Genomic DNA, 16003 nt, shown 5'->3' with positions numbered 1-16003 from the left:
GAAATGACTAACGCAATTAACTGATGAGAGAGGGTGGGGTGGGGGTGGGGGTGCCAGACAGCTGAAACCAGGATTGTGTTGATGATGATGTTACAGAATTTTTGGATCAGTACCGACAACAAAGGCTGTCTCCATTAAATTTCAGTTTGTTTGTCCTCAGTGTCCCAGAACATTTTTTTTTTTCCCCCTGTGGTCAGTGTACAGCCTCTCTCTCGTCCTCACGTACAGTGTATTACACACTCAGGACCTAAGTTCTGCTCTCGAAAACCAGTTTTTCCTTTGGCTCATGTCAGTGGAGAATGAGGCCTAAGTCTAAAGGGCTACACGTATTCTCATAGAACCTGTAGTTATGTTGCATAACTAATATTCTATTTTGTACAGGCCTTGCCTTTTCCGTAATGGTACCCCATGCAGCCCTAATCCACAATGATGAGATAGGGGACTCACCATTTGGCACGTGTAAAACACCAGATCTGACAACGCATCATCTGCTGTTTAGCATGAGTCAGGGAGAACTCAAATCGCACAGATACAAACAGTTGAAAGGCCAAAGATGCTGCTCTGCAAATGTCTGCCACTGTCATGCCTCTAAGGAGGCCCTCGTGGAGTGTGCCCAGATGCCCTGCTGAGGCTCCAGGCTCACTGCATCATACAACCAGTGAGACAGACGCTGTTTTGACAGAGCCACGCCTTTTGAGTGCCCTTTGCAATTAATGAACAGCTGTAATGTCTGCCTGATGTTTGCTGTGTGCAAAACATACTGAGACAGAGTAAGGGAAATGAATAATATCAAATGCCCTTTACAAAAAGGAGATTGTTAGGACTTCAGGTGTAAAAGGGGGACTTGGCTGTAAAGTTGCTGTGCTCCTGTCCTCTCTAATAGAAATGCAGGACATGAGGCCCACAGCGTGCCCAGGTCACTCACTTTTTAAGGCCAGAAGGAGTGCTCTTTTAAAGGATCATCACAGAACATGCAGCATCACAAGTAAATCCAACTGTGGTACTGGAAAACTCATTACATGGTTCTGTCGTCTGACTTCCTTTAAATAGCTCTTCACTAAAGGATGCACAAAAACTGATCCCTCTCCAGAGCCTTTGTGGCAGGAAGAAATGGCTGCAGCATATGCTCTAATCATAGATGGAGCCAATTTGTTATCTACCAAAGTCTGAAGGTAGGTTAACAGAAGACGTGTCCCACGTCCTCTGCCTGGGATCCAAGCCTCTCTCCACACACCGGTGCTGAAAAGTGGACCATCCACCTGCAAAAGAGTGCACCACTGCGCACTCCAAACCTTTCCGAGCGCTCCCATTCAGTGGCCAGACCCACAGCCCTTGGCCTGTCACTGTGAGGTGGAGGATCGCCCCTCCAGCTGTGAGCGTGCGTCTCGGGCCATGGGAGCAGCCGTGGTTTCCTCTTCCTCCTCAGAACGACCGCCAGATTCTCCTCAATGTCTGCTAAGAGGCAAGGATTGAGGGGAACTGGAGGAAAATGCATAAAAGAGAGCTCTGGGCCACGACCAGTGAGAGAAGTATCGACTCCCAGTGGAGGGATGTCTCGTGCATTCATTGAAAACCACACTGTGCATCGTACGTCGTCTCATGAGGAGAACAAATCCAACTTCACTCTCATGAATCACTCCCACAAAAGAAACAACTTTATTCGTTATCTGTTTCATTCATTTATTCTCTTTCGAACTTTCAAATCTATTTTTAAATCTCATTTTGTGTTGTCACATATATATATTTTCTTTGCATATATACATATATTTGTATCTTGTGTATCAATACATATATGTACATATATATCTATATATCTATAGAATTAAATTAAGCATGTAAAAATTACAGTGCAGTACATTTAATACAGGCAATGGTAAATTAAAGTCTTAAGCTCTGATTTAAAAGAACTGAGAGTTGGAGCAGACTAACTGGGAAGTTGTCCCAAATATGACGTGCATAAAAACTTAATGCTGTGTCTTTATGTTTACTTCTAATTCAAGGGACAGTGAGCAGACTTGTCCCAGACGATCTGAGAGGTCTGTGCGATTCTTAAAATAGTAGCAGATCAGAGATGTATCTTGGTTCTATATCATTTAGTACTTAGTGTTTGACATCTAGTTACACCAGATCCCCAAACTGTATGAAAACACTTGTCTCCAGAGGAACCTCTTTTTGAGGCATATTCTGACTGATCACATTTTAATTTTCTTGAGTCAGTATGTAGATTTTTTGTGTGCGTCATTCCTCGAACTGAAGTCTTATTGTCAAAGTCAACTGAACTCGGTGTGCAAGGAGTCACGTATGCAAAAACAGTGCATAAGGGCATCGTACCTGGTAATCCAAGGAAGGAGCACCTTCCACAAGCAACCTGCCTGAATGGATATCAATGAAAAATAAAGGGAAAAAAAGAAAGGCGTAACCCAACACTGATGTTCTCCTCTATCCGGCCTAATTGATTTTTAAAAAGACTATTGTTGATATCAAATGAGCACATCGCGGCAGAGCTATTGATTTTTTGACACCATACAACAGGAAATCTTTATCTGCGTGCTACTCCGACCCCACACTAATAGGTGGGGTTTAACCTCTGCTGAGTGACAAATCCCAGAGCCTCACAGTCCTACACTCTCTCAAGCCCTAATGGGAAACACAGGACAAATACTGTTGTTCTGTTCATGTTTGAAAAGATGTGGTTCTGTGGTCTATGTTCACACATATAAGATCCAATTACAACTGCAAAATATACAATACACATGGGAAAGAGTATAAAACTACTGACAAACTCTGCTTACAGTCTCATTACTTCTAAACTGTATATTATGAGCCACTATATATGTCAACATTTTTGATCTTTTGTGTGCACAAATTTGCATTTTGTTTGCTCAAAGTTGTATGAAATCAATAATCTGTGCTCCATCAAACAAAACATCAATCAAAACTCTGAACAGCTTCAACATCATTGATGAGAGTTTGTGAAGCTTACAACTTCTATTGGTTGGTATTGGTTATTTGACAGGAACAGTTTTTCTACATTTCTTCTCTCGCGGTTCTCTTCTCACTGGTTTGAAGTGGGAAGGACTCAACTGGGAAAAGTTTTTGGTGGTTTGCGGATATGTATGTCACAGTGAGCTACCCCTGTTACTTTACACATAGAAATCTGACTCAATGTCAGTATAAAAATATTGATGAATACAGCTTGAAGTGGAATCTTGGTGATTAAGTGATTTCTTATTATTTGTAAAGTTTGAGACTGTAAGTCTTCAACTAGGTTTGTCCGAGATTTTTAAGATACACATATTGTGAATCACACATGGCCTCTTACTTGGATTTCCACAAAGGAATGGCGGGACTGAGTGCTCATACAAAATAGTTAAATGCATCACATCGGTTTGATTAACCCGACCGGACTTAATAAGACTAAATCAAATTGTTGCTGTCCTTGTTATGCTGCTAATGTACAGTTTTATAATTCTGAGTGTCAATGTTGAATCAGAAATGTCCCAATTTATCACCTTTATTCCGTTATTTTGGTAAAGCTCTTTAACAGTCTAAAATACCCATCCATGAATTGTTTGTAGCTTTTAACATCAATGACCACTCATCTCATTTACAATGCTGGATGATAAAAGGCCTCAATCTAACGACAAGCAAGACCTGATTACGCCTCCTTTTCACTTTCTTCTCTCTCTTTCCCTCCATGATCATCCATGCAGCACCTTTGGGTCCCTTGAGTCCAGCAGGCTCGGCTCAGCAGCAGATAGACATTTCTGGGATAGGCATCTACTGCTCAGGACCACGCAATCATTTCCATTTTACCCTCTGTTACACAGGCAAGATAAGACACCTGCATAGCCCCGCTAATCAGATGAGCTTCAACAGAACTTTATCATTGACATTTACCACTGTTTACCCAACTAATTTCTCTTAACTGCACTGCTGAACTTTTATCTACAAAATACATACACCACCAGAAAAGAGCAAGAAGCAAACATGCAAATTCACAAATATGCAAAGAAAGATAAAATGGGGGGGGGGGGGGGACTAAAAGCATTTTTTTCTGTTCAGAGGACGAAGGAGGTGAAAACAGAACAAGTGACAAGGCTACTGTTGAGATGAGCCCTCCTCCCTCTCCTCCTCATCCTCACTGAAGACAAATAAATGCGAAGAATACTGACATTCACATGCAAAAACTTCATTTTGGAATTCAATCACCTGACTTCTGGTGGGGAGTTTTATTTACTGCTGATAAAAAATCCACCTCTCGATGCGTGTTTGTGAGACCAACCAGTCACAAGACAGATAAAAGGAAATGTTGTTTTCCAATGATGTAAACCAGTTTCATCAGCCAGTGTTCGAACTGGTGTGCTTCTAAATGTGTATTTCATGGTTTTGTTCCGGGTCATTCACCTGTTGGTGCCCTATGACCTTTCAAGCCAAAACGGATACATTTATTCAAAAGGAAAAAAATCTATTATGCAGATTGTCATAAAATTTGTTGTGCACTCTAGAGGATGATTAAGATTTGAACTAGATACTCACAATATCTCATGATTGAATACAGTATGTAGAAGGTCATGAAATGTGTTGAGCATTGTCCCAAGAGGATATACTTATTTCGCCATTTTTTTTTTATTCTTTAGATTCTTCATGCATGGCGGGCAGGGTGGTTAACCACAGGGGTCCCTGCGGCTCAATGGGCTGCTGGGCTTCCCTCGGCTCCCCATTCATGCCCCTCTGTGTAGCGCATACAATTTTTCTGTAGTAGAATACTATCTGGACTCAAAGTAGAATTTCCTACATGATGATGGAAGAAATACGATGAAATAAGAGTTGTTATATCTGTAAGATGACTTACAACAAAGTGCATGTTTTTCATGACGTCCCCGTTCTTCACTCCTCACACAAAGCTCTGACTAGTCAACTGTTTCTCCAACCACTGGAACGCCATTAGTCAGCACAACACCAGGGCTATTCAAATTGCTTAATCAGTGCTGGTAGCTAGATGTGAGTGGAGAGTCAGAGGTCCGGGGACCCTGGTTGTTATCAGGCCTTCTATGTTATTCAAGCAGGTTTATTCCGGAAGCTACTGTCTTTATAGTACAGAATTCTCTATGTGTTTTATTGAGTTTCCAGTGTTTCATTGGTGACATGTGGCAGCGGGATATGTCCTCACAGTCAAATGTGAATTTATTGCTGGAGCAACCAACACATTAGTGCCAGGTAGTTGATTTGACTGCTGAAGCCTTTTATCTTAGGCTGAACTTCCACGTACAACATGCTGAATTGTCAGCTGCAGAATAGACTTTTGGATTTGTCACCTATTTCTTGCAGTGTAGCTGCATTTCACAGCTAAAATGGAGAGCAGAAATGATTACAGCAAGCAATAACTCGACGGACAGTATATACATTTTATATCCAACCTGGAGTGCAGGACTTTTATTTGAGCCCTTACCAAACGAGTTCACCTAATAACAATTAAGCCTACGACCGCCAAGAAAATCTGTCCGTATTTTGGAGTATTCCAGAGTTTTTAAATGTTTGTGATGACTTCCCATGCAACCAGCAATGACTGGTTTGTCAGAGCTGAGGAGGGGAGCAACTGGAGTGACGAGGTACGCTATAGCACATAGGCGCATGACGGAGCCTACGGCCTCATGAGCATGTGTGCAAGATATTTCAATAATTTTGCAACCAAGACAATGTCAAACACACCTACAGGAACTGAATTCTGTGCTTCTCTGTCTTCATGTTTTGAAGAAACAGACCATGAACTCAACAACACTGGAGAGTCATGATTCTCGAAAGTGATGCTAATGTGAAACTGTGTGCCAGACAGGAAAAGAAAATGAAAGTGGATGAGTGCGTGTGTGTGTGTGTGTGTGTGTGTGTGTGTGTGTGTGTGTGTGAGAGGGCACGTACGTCACAAGCACAGCCGCTCCCTTATTCCTACTTCCACCTCCATCTCTCCCAGCCTTCCCTCTCTCCACTGTCGTAGCATGTCACAAATTGAAAGTGGAGACCTTCCAGAAACTATCCCTGATAATCACACATAAATTAATTAGAAAATGTTTCTTGACATTCTCTACACACTGACGGAGAGAGGAAAAAAGACTGAGGCAAAGCCACAAAATTAATTGTACGGTATGTGACTCCGATAATTAATTCAATCATTAATTCATGTCTGCTTTAACAACTCCTTCTGGCTCCCGCGAAAAAGGACATTTCAATCAGGCTGGTATCGGCAATGCGGGCTGGGGAAGGAGACATAGAAAAGTTAAAGAGTGATAGACTTGCTCGACACACTCAGGGTCATTTAGAGGTTCACCAATTAAACAGACAGGAGCAAGACGAGAGCAGTGAGTGCGAACAAATAGAAGGAACACGAGAGAGGCCGTAAAACACAGAGATTCTTTGACTTTGTACTCAGTGTCCATATCTAGAAAGAGTGAACAAATACTGTTCGCTAAAACATCTTCCTGTAATCTATCAGTTTAATGGTAACAACCGGAGGGAAAAAGCAGCTTTGCCGAGGACAGACTTTATGATTCAGCCTATTTCATCTCTTCTCCGTCGATCAACACATGTCTGGGTTTATATTCCCCGCTGCTGACTTCAATAGCGAACCAAAGGGTGCAATTCGGTTCTGAATAATCTTTTTAAAACCTTGCATCGATATCTGCATCATCAAAAAGCAATAAAATTAATCAATATAGCTAAAATACACAATGCAATGTGTAAATAATGAAAGCATGTCCTTTGAGAACACTATCAACAAGTACTGAAACGTTAAACATCAGTTCACTTCCTTCATCATCTCAGGCTCTGGATAATTGTCCTATAATATAACTACAGGGACTTAAATCCTCTCTGAGTTGTTTACTACTTTAATGAGAGTTTAACAAACATATTCTTTCATAGTCTTTCCTTCAATTTCTATCACTAACATCACATATTCAAATATAATTGGAGGATACTTGTCATCAGTATTGCATTATTCATCACAATTTTATCCACATTTATCAGTACTTTAATTCATCACATGATACAGAAACATATGCTCTGTTGTAGCTACTGAAGAGAGAGGATATCAGTACATCCTCCTGAGACCCAGCCTATTCATTTGTGTCCTCTGTAGTGGACATTTGGTTTTGGTCTATATCTTTTGACTGACCCTACCAAGTCCTGGTGTGCTCAGTAGAGGACATCCAGGCCTTTCCAATGATATCTCATGTGCTTGGGTGGGATGAGGGGAACGTTGTTTTCATGCTGAGACAAAATGGAGATGGCAGCAAAATGCAAATACCAGGAAAAGAGAACAAATAAGTCAAATATTGTTAAGATATTGCTTTTTTTAACGATGGTAATCATATATTTTCTTGTTTATGAACATGTCATGTATCATTAATTGGAGTCAGAGTTCAAACTTTTTGTTAGGAAAAATAATAGCAATGTTATGAATGTTTAATAATGTCAGTTTTGTTCAGTAGTTCAACAAAAGACACAGGCCAAATGTTCAGTTTCATTAAAAAACGGACTGAATTCTTGTTTTCTTGTCAGCCTATTATGATTTTGTTGTGTTATGGTAAAATCGTTCTGTTGTCCACTACAGTGGACATGCTGTAAAATCTAAAATAAAAACTTTTTTTTTTTTTAAAAAATCAAATTCTAAATTGTGAGTTGTTTTAGCTCCAAGGAGGCAGTAAATCACAAAAAAAAAAAAAAAAAATTAAAGGTACTTTTTTCCTTGGTTCTCAGGAGGATAATATTAGAACTGAGCATCCTATCGAGAGGCAAAATATTCAGAAAAACACCCATTCTGGGATTTCTCAAGACGTATTGCTGCAGCACTTAATAGACATTACCATCATTCTACAACACTGCTCACTGCTAGCTGGAATTTTACTTCAAGTCTTCAGACCCAACACCAGGAGCTAGGGACTGGGTGAAGGCGAGTAAAATACAAAACATCTTCAAGTGTATTTTTGTGTGAGAGGAGGGTATGCAGGATGTGCTGTGGTGGCTGCAGAAGAAGCCAGGAATCTGATAGGCTGGTAATCAGCGTGCCAATATCCAGTCCCGCCACCAGTGCCAGGCCTGCGATGGGCTCACACACTGGGTGTATGGGAGCTGCTGGGCTGATAGCAGCCGGACAGCACAGAGAAATGTTCCTTTAGATTAGGGCCTCGTGCCTATCAATCATCAGGGATGGAGGAGGGGAGTGACACGCCACAGACAGGCTGGAGAGGGGAGATGGTGGAGAAGAGTGTGTGTGTGACAGAGTGTGTGTGTCAGTCAGAATATGTGGTGTAGATCAAGAGTGGGTGATGGAAGCAGAGGGCAACGCTGGCGTCAAGTGCTCCTCCAGAGCTCGCTAGCAACTACAGAAGTTCCAACTTTTCACTGCACACACGTTCTCGTGCACACCTGTTGTTTTTAGGCTGCTGTCATTATACTATGCGAGCTACTTTGTGCTGCAGACACCATACTCATGAATGAGGTTTGTTTTTTTTTTTTTTTATAGATGCTTTTGGCTTTTGTGCTTGTCCACATGTAACAAAGCACAAACTTTGGTGATATTCGCTTCAAGCATCACTTATATCTGGATGCTACCTCACCTTCACAAATATTCTTGCTTGGTAACAACAACAGCTGACACGAGATGGACTCTTCAAACGCTGTGGCTTCATTTGACCTTACCATAAACTACTCTTACACCAAAAGTTAGAGAATTTCACTTATGGTGTGAGCGGAATTAATTGATTATTTAAATGATTAACTGATCTGAAAATTTACGGAAGAAAACATACTAACATGTACGTGAACATGCATTCATGCTGACCCACATACAAAACTTTTCCTGCACTGTGTGTTCATGGGACAGAAACAAGCTTCTACCGAGTTCATTTCGAGCTGCAGACTCTACTCTGAGGTATGTCAGCCTCACTGACAAGACAAGCCCTCTGGACACATGACAAGCAATCATCGTCCCGGAGCATTTTGATGGACAGGTGGAATTGACAAGGTGCTTGCAGGGACACCCTCCTCCTGAGAGACACGGGGGTCTGCTGACTGGAGATGTGGAGGAAGGTTAGAGAGAAGACGGAGGGTGAGAGTACAGTATGTCTGTGAGTGTGTGACAGACGGGTGGATGTGGGTCAGCCCCGCTCTGAAGGAGACCACTGCTGATGTGTGACTATTGTTATTATACAGCTGAAAATGAGGGCATCGATCGGTGTGACCAATATTAAATATTTGTTATTAGCTAGTAGATGTCAGTGTCATTTTCAAATTTATTTTCAAGACACAACTGTCTTGTTGTTAACCTTCCCTCCCACATCCTAACCCCACCTGACACCATATCAAACCCTTCCTCTCCCTCCTCCTTCACCTCATCCTCCTCCACTGTCAAAGCCCTGTCACTCTTATTCCAGTTCATCTCAACCTAGCTCTTAATCTTAGCACGTATTTTATTCGCAATGTTGTCTTAGTTAAGCATGTTAGCAGGCAAACATTTGCTACTTAGCACTAAACACAAGTACAGCTATGGTTGATGTTGTTTATTTATTTTTAGGTATTTGACCATAAAATTGTGTTCACAATAATAATATATTGCACTGTACAAAACCCTGTGCCAGTTCATACGATAGGTGTTGAAATATTTCACAGGATCACTGTAAATATCGATCTGCTCGTGGCACCACAGAGATCCACAAAGCCACTTGAATTTATCCTCTTGGGACCTTGAATGTCTGTAGTCAGCTGAATTTGTCCACTGGGAACCATGCATGCTTCTACAAAATTTCAAGGCAATCCATCTAATGGTTGTTCAGATGTTACAGTCTGGACAGCGGCGTCCCCGTTTTCTCACTAAACGCATTTACTTTTTTTTGTTTGTTTGTTTTCAAATTAGTGGCATACAAACCAAAGATACCAAATTCCTAAGACACCATATGATCCTCATAGAGAGACATGCTGAAGACATACTGAAAATGCTTTACACCTCAATCAGACCTGTTATTCTTTGAGTGCCTCGGCCCACAGAGCCAACAGGATGGCCCGACTGTCATTGCTTCATATTATATCTCGCTCTTCCTTCTATCTCTTAACCTTACCCACTTCCTATTCCCTCACCTCTAATTTCACTATCAGAATTGCACCTCTTAAAATCTCTCAACCCTCATCTCTCGCTCTCATTGATCCTTAAACCTTCACCCTTCTTTCACCCTTCATTAGTTATCTCTGCACTCTAAACTCAATATTGTACTTCTTTATTCCGAACCACTTCTCTTGGTCTTCCTCCCTCTCTCACCTGTCCCCTTATACTCCCTCATGCTGTTCTCTTTCTCTCCTCCTTATGTCCTCTCTAACTCCTTATCCCTCTATCCCAAGTTCACCCCCTTTAACCCCAACCACTCTGGAGATGACATCTTGTCTCAAAGCTGGGAGTTAACCGTCTATGCTCCTGGTTTACCAGATAACAGATAAGACACACAGACAGGCAACACGTGCAGATATTCATGCCTGTGTCAGGGAAACACAAACTTTATCAAAATGTGAGTAGATTCTTACATTTAAGGTTTCATTAAAATGCAAAACCCACTCTATTTCTTTTATATATTAGCTACTTAATTTGCTTTTGAAAGAATGATGATACAGTTTAAAAGTGTGTGTTCACAGGAAGCATGTTAAACCTTTTAAAAATAATAATTTAAAAGAATTAAAAAAGAAAAAGAGGTGGGGAAAAGTCTGTTTTCTGTATTCCAAGAACAGCAACATTTTACAGATATTATGTTTTGGAGGTCCTGGATTTGTATGAATGGCTCCACAAAGAGATGAGCAAAGCAGCAGAAACCTGCAAGCTTTTACACAAACATCTTATCCTTCTGCTGCTACATTCAGCCAGCCATGACTAGATGGATCAAACTGAGAAACAAAGGTCTTATCACATGCGGACAAAGTGATGAGGGTGCACCTTGTGCCGTCCGTGATGATTGCAATGGGGGAAAAGTTGCCATGCACAGTATGCAAATGTGACACCGCCAACAGCTCCCTTTCCTCAACCCAAATAAATTAGACTCTCAGCTGTGATAATATGCATATAGTGTGCCTTCATGCTCCATTATAATTAACTACTGTATGATAACCCGACACCCACACCCACACACACATGCGCGTGCACACACACACACCGGCATGCACACACACACACCCACCCACACACACACACTCTGGTAAATAATAATAACCATTATTATGCCTGCCATTATAATGCTTTATTTGAGGTAATTTAAATAACTCTGTTGGGGAGGATAAGGAGCGAGGAGTGCTGGGCAAGCAGAAACACTTGCCTCGCTCGGCTGCCATCCCGGGGCCCCTGGAGGAGACAAGCTGTCAGAGGGTGTGATTGGACTGCCCGGAAAGGACCTTCTTTGCCATCCACGTCACACTAGAAGGCTGGAAAGAGGAAGGTCCTCAGCAGTTCTTTGATGGGGTGGAACGCACCCGTGCTCAACTACGACCAATTCATTTTTTCCAGTGTTTTTACTGCTATTGAAGAGTATGACTACTTCTTGAAAATTGTAAATGATAATAAATATTTAACACATGAACAAAAGCTTATTGCAGCAAAATGTAACTAACAGATTGCAAAGATTTCCAAAGGACACATTTAAAACATATCAGTTACAAAAGCTGAACAGTAGAGCTGAACTGATCTGTTGATTAATGCATCATTAAACAGGAAATATTTTGATGAACGACTAATTATTTCAATTTTAAAATGCTTTTAAATTGGTGTAGTTTACAGCTTGTCTTTGTCTTATGTGATAGCAAGAGCTGAATATCTTTCGTTTTGGGACTAGTGATCACAAAGAAGCAATCTGAAGATGTGACCTGGGCCTTTGGGATACTATGAGAGCAACTGACATTTCACACACCAAACAATTAATCAAGAAAACAGTCAGAGAATAAATCTAAAATTAAAGTCAAAATTTGCTGCAGCTCTAAAGGAACTGATTCTAAAATCTTTAGGTAACAAATTCAGCCACACCAGGAAATGTAAGACAGTCCAAGCTGACCCATCAGCCCAATCCAGTTCTTTAAATAGCTTATTTTGTCCAACCAAAATCTATAAAACATACACTTACTATCACAAGTGAAAAGAAAAATCCCCAAAACTGAAGAAAATGATTAATCTATAATCAAATAGTTGCAGATGAGTTTTCAGTCTATAAATAGTGTATGTATATGCATTGATATTAACCCCTTTTTACAGGAACATGAGAACTCTGCTGTCAGGAGGTTTCCCACATAACGCCATCACACACTCCCCTCTGCCATCACACTCCCACTGAGCCTTTCCTGGAAGGTCCTGTGCATTTGAAGGATTTCCTTCTTGAAGGAAGCTCTTGCATCTGTATCAGCAAACAGCAAAACTGGTGGAAGTTTCAGTTTCTTTGTGCACCACCTTGGATATGAAACACCTTCCCCGTTCAGTGATGGCCACTGACAATGGGTTTCTACACAGGCCTGGAAGGAGAGAATGTGTGGGAACCTCCAGCCAGCCGACGAATGACAAGGGATTACTGTGACACCCATTTGCATATCAAGAATTTTAAGCAGCGAGGGAGAAAATATCGAACCCTCCAGCCTGCAAGGTCATTCAAAAGATAGTTTTTTTTCTTCTCTTCATAATTTATTTTGCATATCATGCAGTACGGACACACTGTGGATTAAAAAGGCGGCTTTAGCATATCATGCCATCCCTGATAGGGACCAGCTCCCACCTAGACAACGTGCCTCCACCACACCCTCATCAAACTGACTGAGGACACACACACACGCACACACACACACACACACATCATCTTGATTGTTTTAAGACAAACTACACATTGTAGAAAAGAAACAGAAAATTGCCGAAGACTCTAATCCATTCCAAGTTTATCATCTCTTTAATTTCAATGTTTTTTTTTTTTCTTTTCATATCAATAGAAGCCACGAAGCCAGTGTTTTGTTTGCCGCTACTGGCAAAAAAAATGGTAGAAAAGAAAAGAGAAGAAAAAGCGAATCACAAAAAAAACACAAAAAGAATCGCCCTCACTATCATCTATGACTAAGGAATTCATTCAGATTGACACATAAACAACTCATTACGCACTGAGGAGATGGTGTCAAATGTGGCGATTGAAAAGTGTTGTGTCCAGTAATGAATTGTATTATCTTTTTAGCAGGAAGTAAAAACTGGCAGAGAGGATGAATTAAAATGTTCTGTTGTTGTTTTCTCTTTTTGATGTTAATATCAGTCTGTCTGAACAACAGTAATGACTGTGACAAAGAATTATTTGAACAAATTATTTGAATAAATTAGAGATCGTTATCATAAGGTTAGAACACAAACTGTGTGCGGAAAGGGGAATTAAAATTTTCATATCTAGGAATTACTGTATTTCAAACTAGAATAAATCACATTTTTGTAACTTTTGAAACATAATTAGTAGATTAACATTCAATGAATTCAGACTTTCTATATATGTGAGACTGCATGAAATTTTATAAGTGAAGGTCTGCCAAGTTAAATTCATACTGTACATCTTCACACTGTGACACAAAGCAGCTATAACTTAGGAAGAAATAGAAAAGATGACATGAAGAGGACAGAAAGACAAAGGTGCATAAGTGAGCTGGAAAAAAACAGAATGCAAAAAGAGTGAGTGAAACATGAATGTCCTGTTGACCTGTAAGACACGTTTAGATCAGAACAAACTTACTTCATTGACTGATTAATCGAGAGAAAACGAGTGGGTAAGCATTTTTTAATCAATCTATTACATCAGTCCAGGTTTCCACAGTGTGAGGTTTTGACTGACGATTTTCAATGTCTCACACGACAGTTAAGGCTTTGGACTACTGGTTGCATAAAACGAGCTATTTGAATAATCACATTGGGCTTTGAGAAATTATAAAAAAGGATTATTTTGTAATAATTTTGATATTTGGCAGACAGACAATCAATCAATCAAGCAAATAGTCTGCAGACTCAGGATGCAAATAAGTCTCATTTACATTATTATTATTACATATACACTGATGATCATTCTGCAAGTTAACTCATTTATTTATTAGTCTAGAAAGGTCAGAAAATGGTGAAAAGTGTGAAGTCAGAAGTTAATTGTTTAACAGTAAGAAAAAAATCTATATTTTCAGTCATTAACCACATCGTTGTTTCAGCACTTGTGCTATTAAATATGTGTTAAGAGCAACGTGATGACTGATCTACATAACATATTAGATATACATATCATGCAATGTTGTACTGAAAGGTCTGTCACGACGCCACTGGACCACCGACACGACCGGCCCGAGAGCAGCCAAACCCCACGAGATGAAAAGTTAGAAAGTTGTGCCGAGCAGCAGAAGTGTCTGAAGGCAACAACAGTGAGAAACGAGCGGAATGCCAACACTCCCACAGGAGATAAAACCCTGTTTATTTCCATCCTGCTAATACACACGTTTCCCTCTCATCTGTTTATGGGAAATGTGTGATACATGGTGAACGTTTTGTATGAACAAGAGCACATTAACCACTGACTCCAGTCCCACGGTGACGAAGATGAAGAAGAAACAATACAAAGATGGAGAAAAGGAGGGAGATGTATGCTGTTAGGGGGAGGAGGATGGAGAAGGGGGGGTGGGGGGGGGCTGTAAGTGGTGATGGAGAGACCAGAGGAGGAGAAGGTGGATGGATGGAGGGAGGGAAGGGGGAGGGTGGGAGGAAGGGGGGGGTGGAGGAGGGGGGGCTTGACGATAAGAGAAAAATTCAGACCGGTCAAAGTTTCCTTTTTGCCAATCGTGCTCCTGATAAAGACAGCGCCTGCTCCAGAGCTGATAGAGGGGCTATCTCTCTCCCTTACTCTCTCTCCCCCCTCCTCCCTCCCCTTCCTCCATCCCTCCGCCTCGCTCACCCAGCAGTTAGTTTGTGAGGAGGAGAGAAGGAAGAAAAAACGAAGGGCCCTATCAGTGCAGCATCATGGTGCTACCATCAACCAGCCACAGCGCAGCAATTAATATCGCTCCAATTACTGTTAAAGGGACAAGGCTGGGACAGGACGATAATGAACACATCCTCTCTTCCCCACCAGAGGAATTAAAATACACACACACACACACACACACACACACACACACACACACACGCACATAAACACTCGTAAACATAGGCACGCTCAACGCTGCGTAGACACACATGCACAGTCATACATAAAACGTGTGCAGCTTGAAAAGGAAATAATGCGAGATAGTGCGGTAATCTTCTTGCATTGTTTAACTCATTGAAGACAACAGACAGAGAGAAATAAATAACCAAACAAACCTCGATAAGAGAGGAAATAAATAATAAAATTATGGCGATTTACTTGTTATCTCCTCTTAGCTGTGTGTGTGTGTGTGTGTGTGTTTTTGTTACGTCTTGAATAAATTTTCCCCCGCCCTGTCACATTCACATGTCATGTTCAGGGGAACAGTGGAACAACACAGTGGACCCTGAAAGACACTCAGAAGAGGCTGCACGGAAGAACATCTCCAAAACACACACACACACACACACAGAGGCACACACACACAGTCATATAGAGCTGGGTAGGTCCACTCGAGAGCATATTCAGAGTGGAAACGACGGTATGTTGGAGTCACTCTGGATTATTCTGCAGCACACCACGGACAGTTCATGCCAGCATTCAGTGTTCTTTACTCAGGTGTGAGGGTGTGGAGGTTGGGGTGGTGGATGGGGGCGTAGCAGGTCCAACTTTCACGCCAAGAGACTAGAGAGTGCGCCCAATCACGTCACCTCCTCTCTCTCTCTGTCAGAGTCTCTCTATCTAATTACAAACACATAAAACTAGCTTTGCTGTAAGTGTGTTCGGACCGGGTAACAAATGATGTGTGTCATTAAACATTTATTTTAAGTCAATAATTACAGGATTTCTGCACATTTACAAGCGAATTT

The 16003-nt window shown here is 41.1% G+C and overlaps 1 protein-coding gene across 1 annotated transcript in view; it reads right to left on the bottom strand.

Annotated features, from left to right (window-relative positions):
- zfpm1 (zinc finger protein, FOG family member 1) overlaps positions 1 to 16003 on the bottom strand; it is a 97985-nt gene that overhangs the window by 27497 nt on the left and 54485 nt on the right. The gene's annotated exons all lie outside the window — the stretch shown is intronic.

This window comes from Chaetodon auriga, chromosome 6, assembly GCF_051107435.1.
Source record: "Chaetodon auriga isolate fChaAug3 chromosome 6, fChaAug3.hap1, whole genome shotgun sequence".
Classification (NCBI taxonomy): domain Eukaryota; kingdom Metazoa; phylum Chordata; class Actinopteri; order Chaetodontiformes; family Chaetodontidae; genus Chaetodon; species Chaetodon auriga.
The sequence above is the reverse complement of the archived record's forward strand: the minus strand, read 5'-3'. Positions and strand labels throughout refer to the sequence as shown.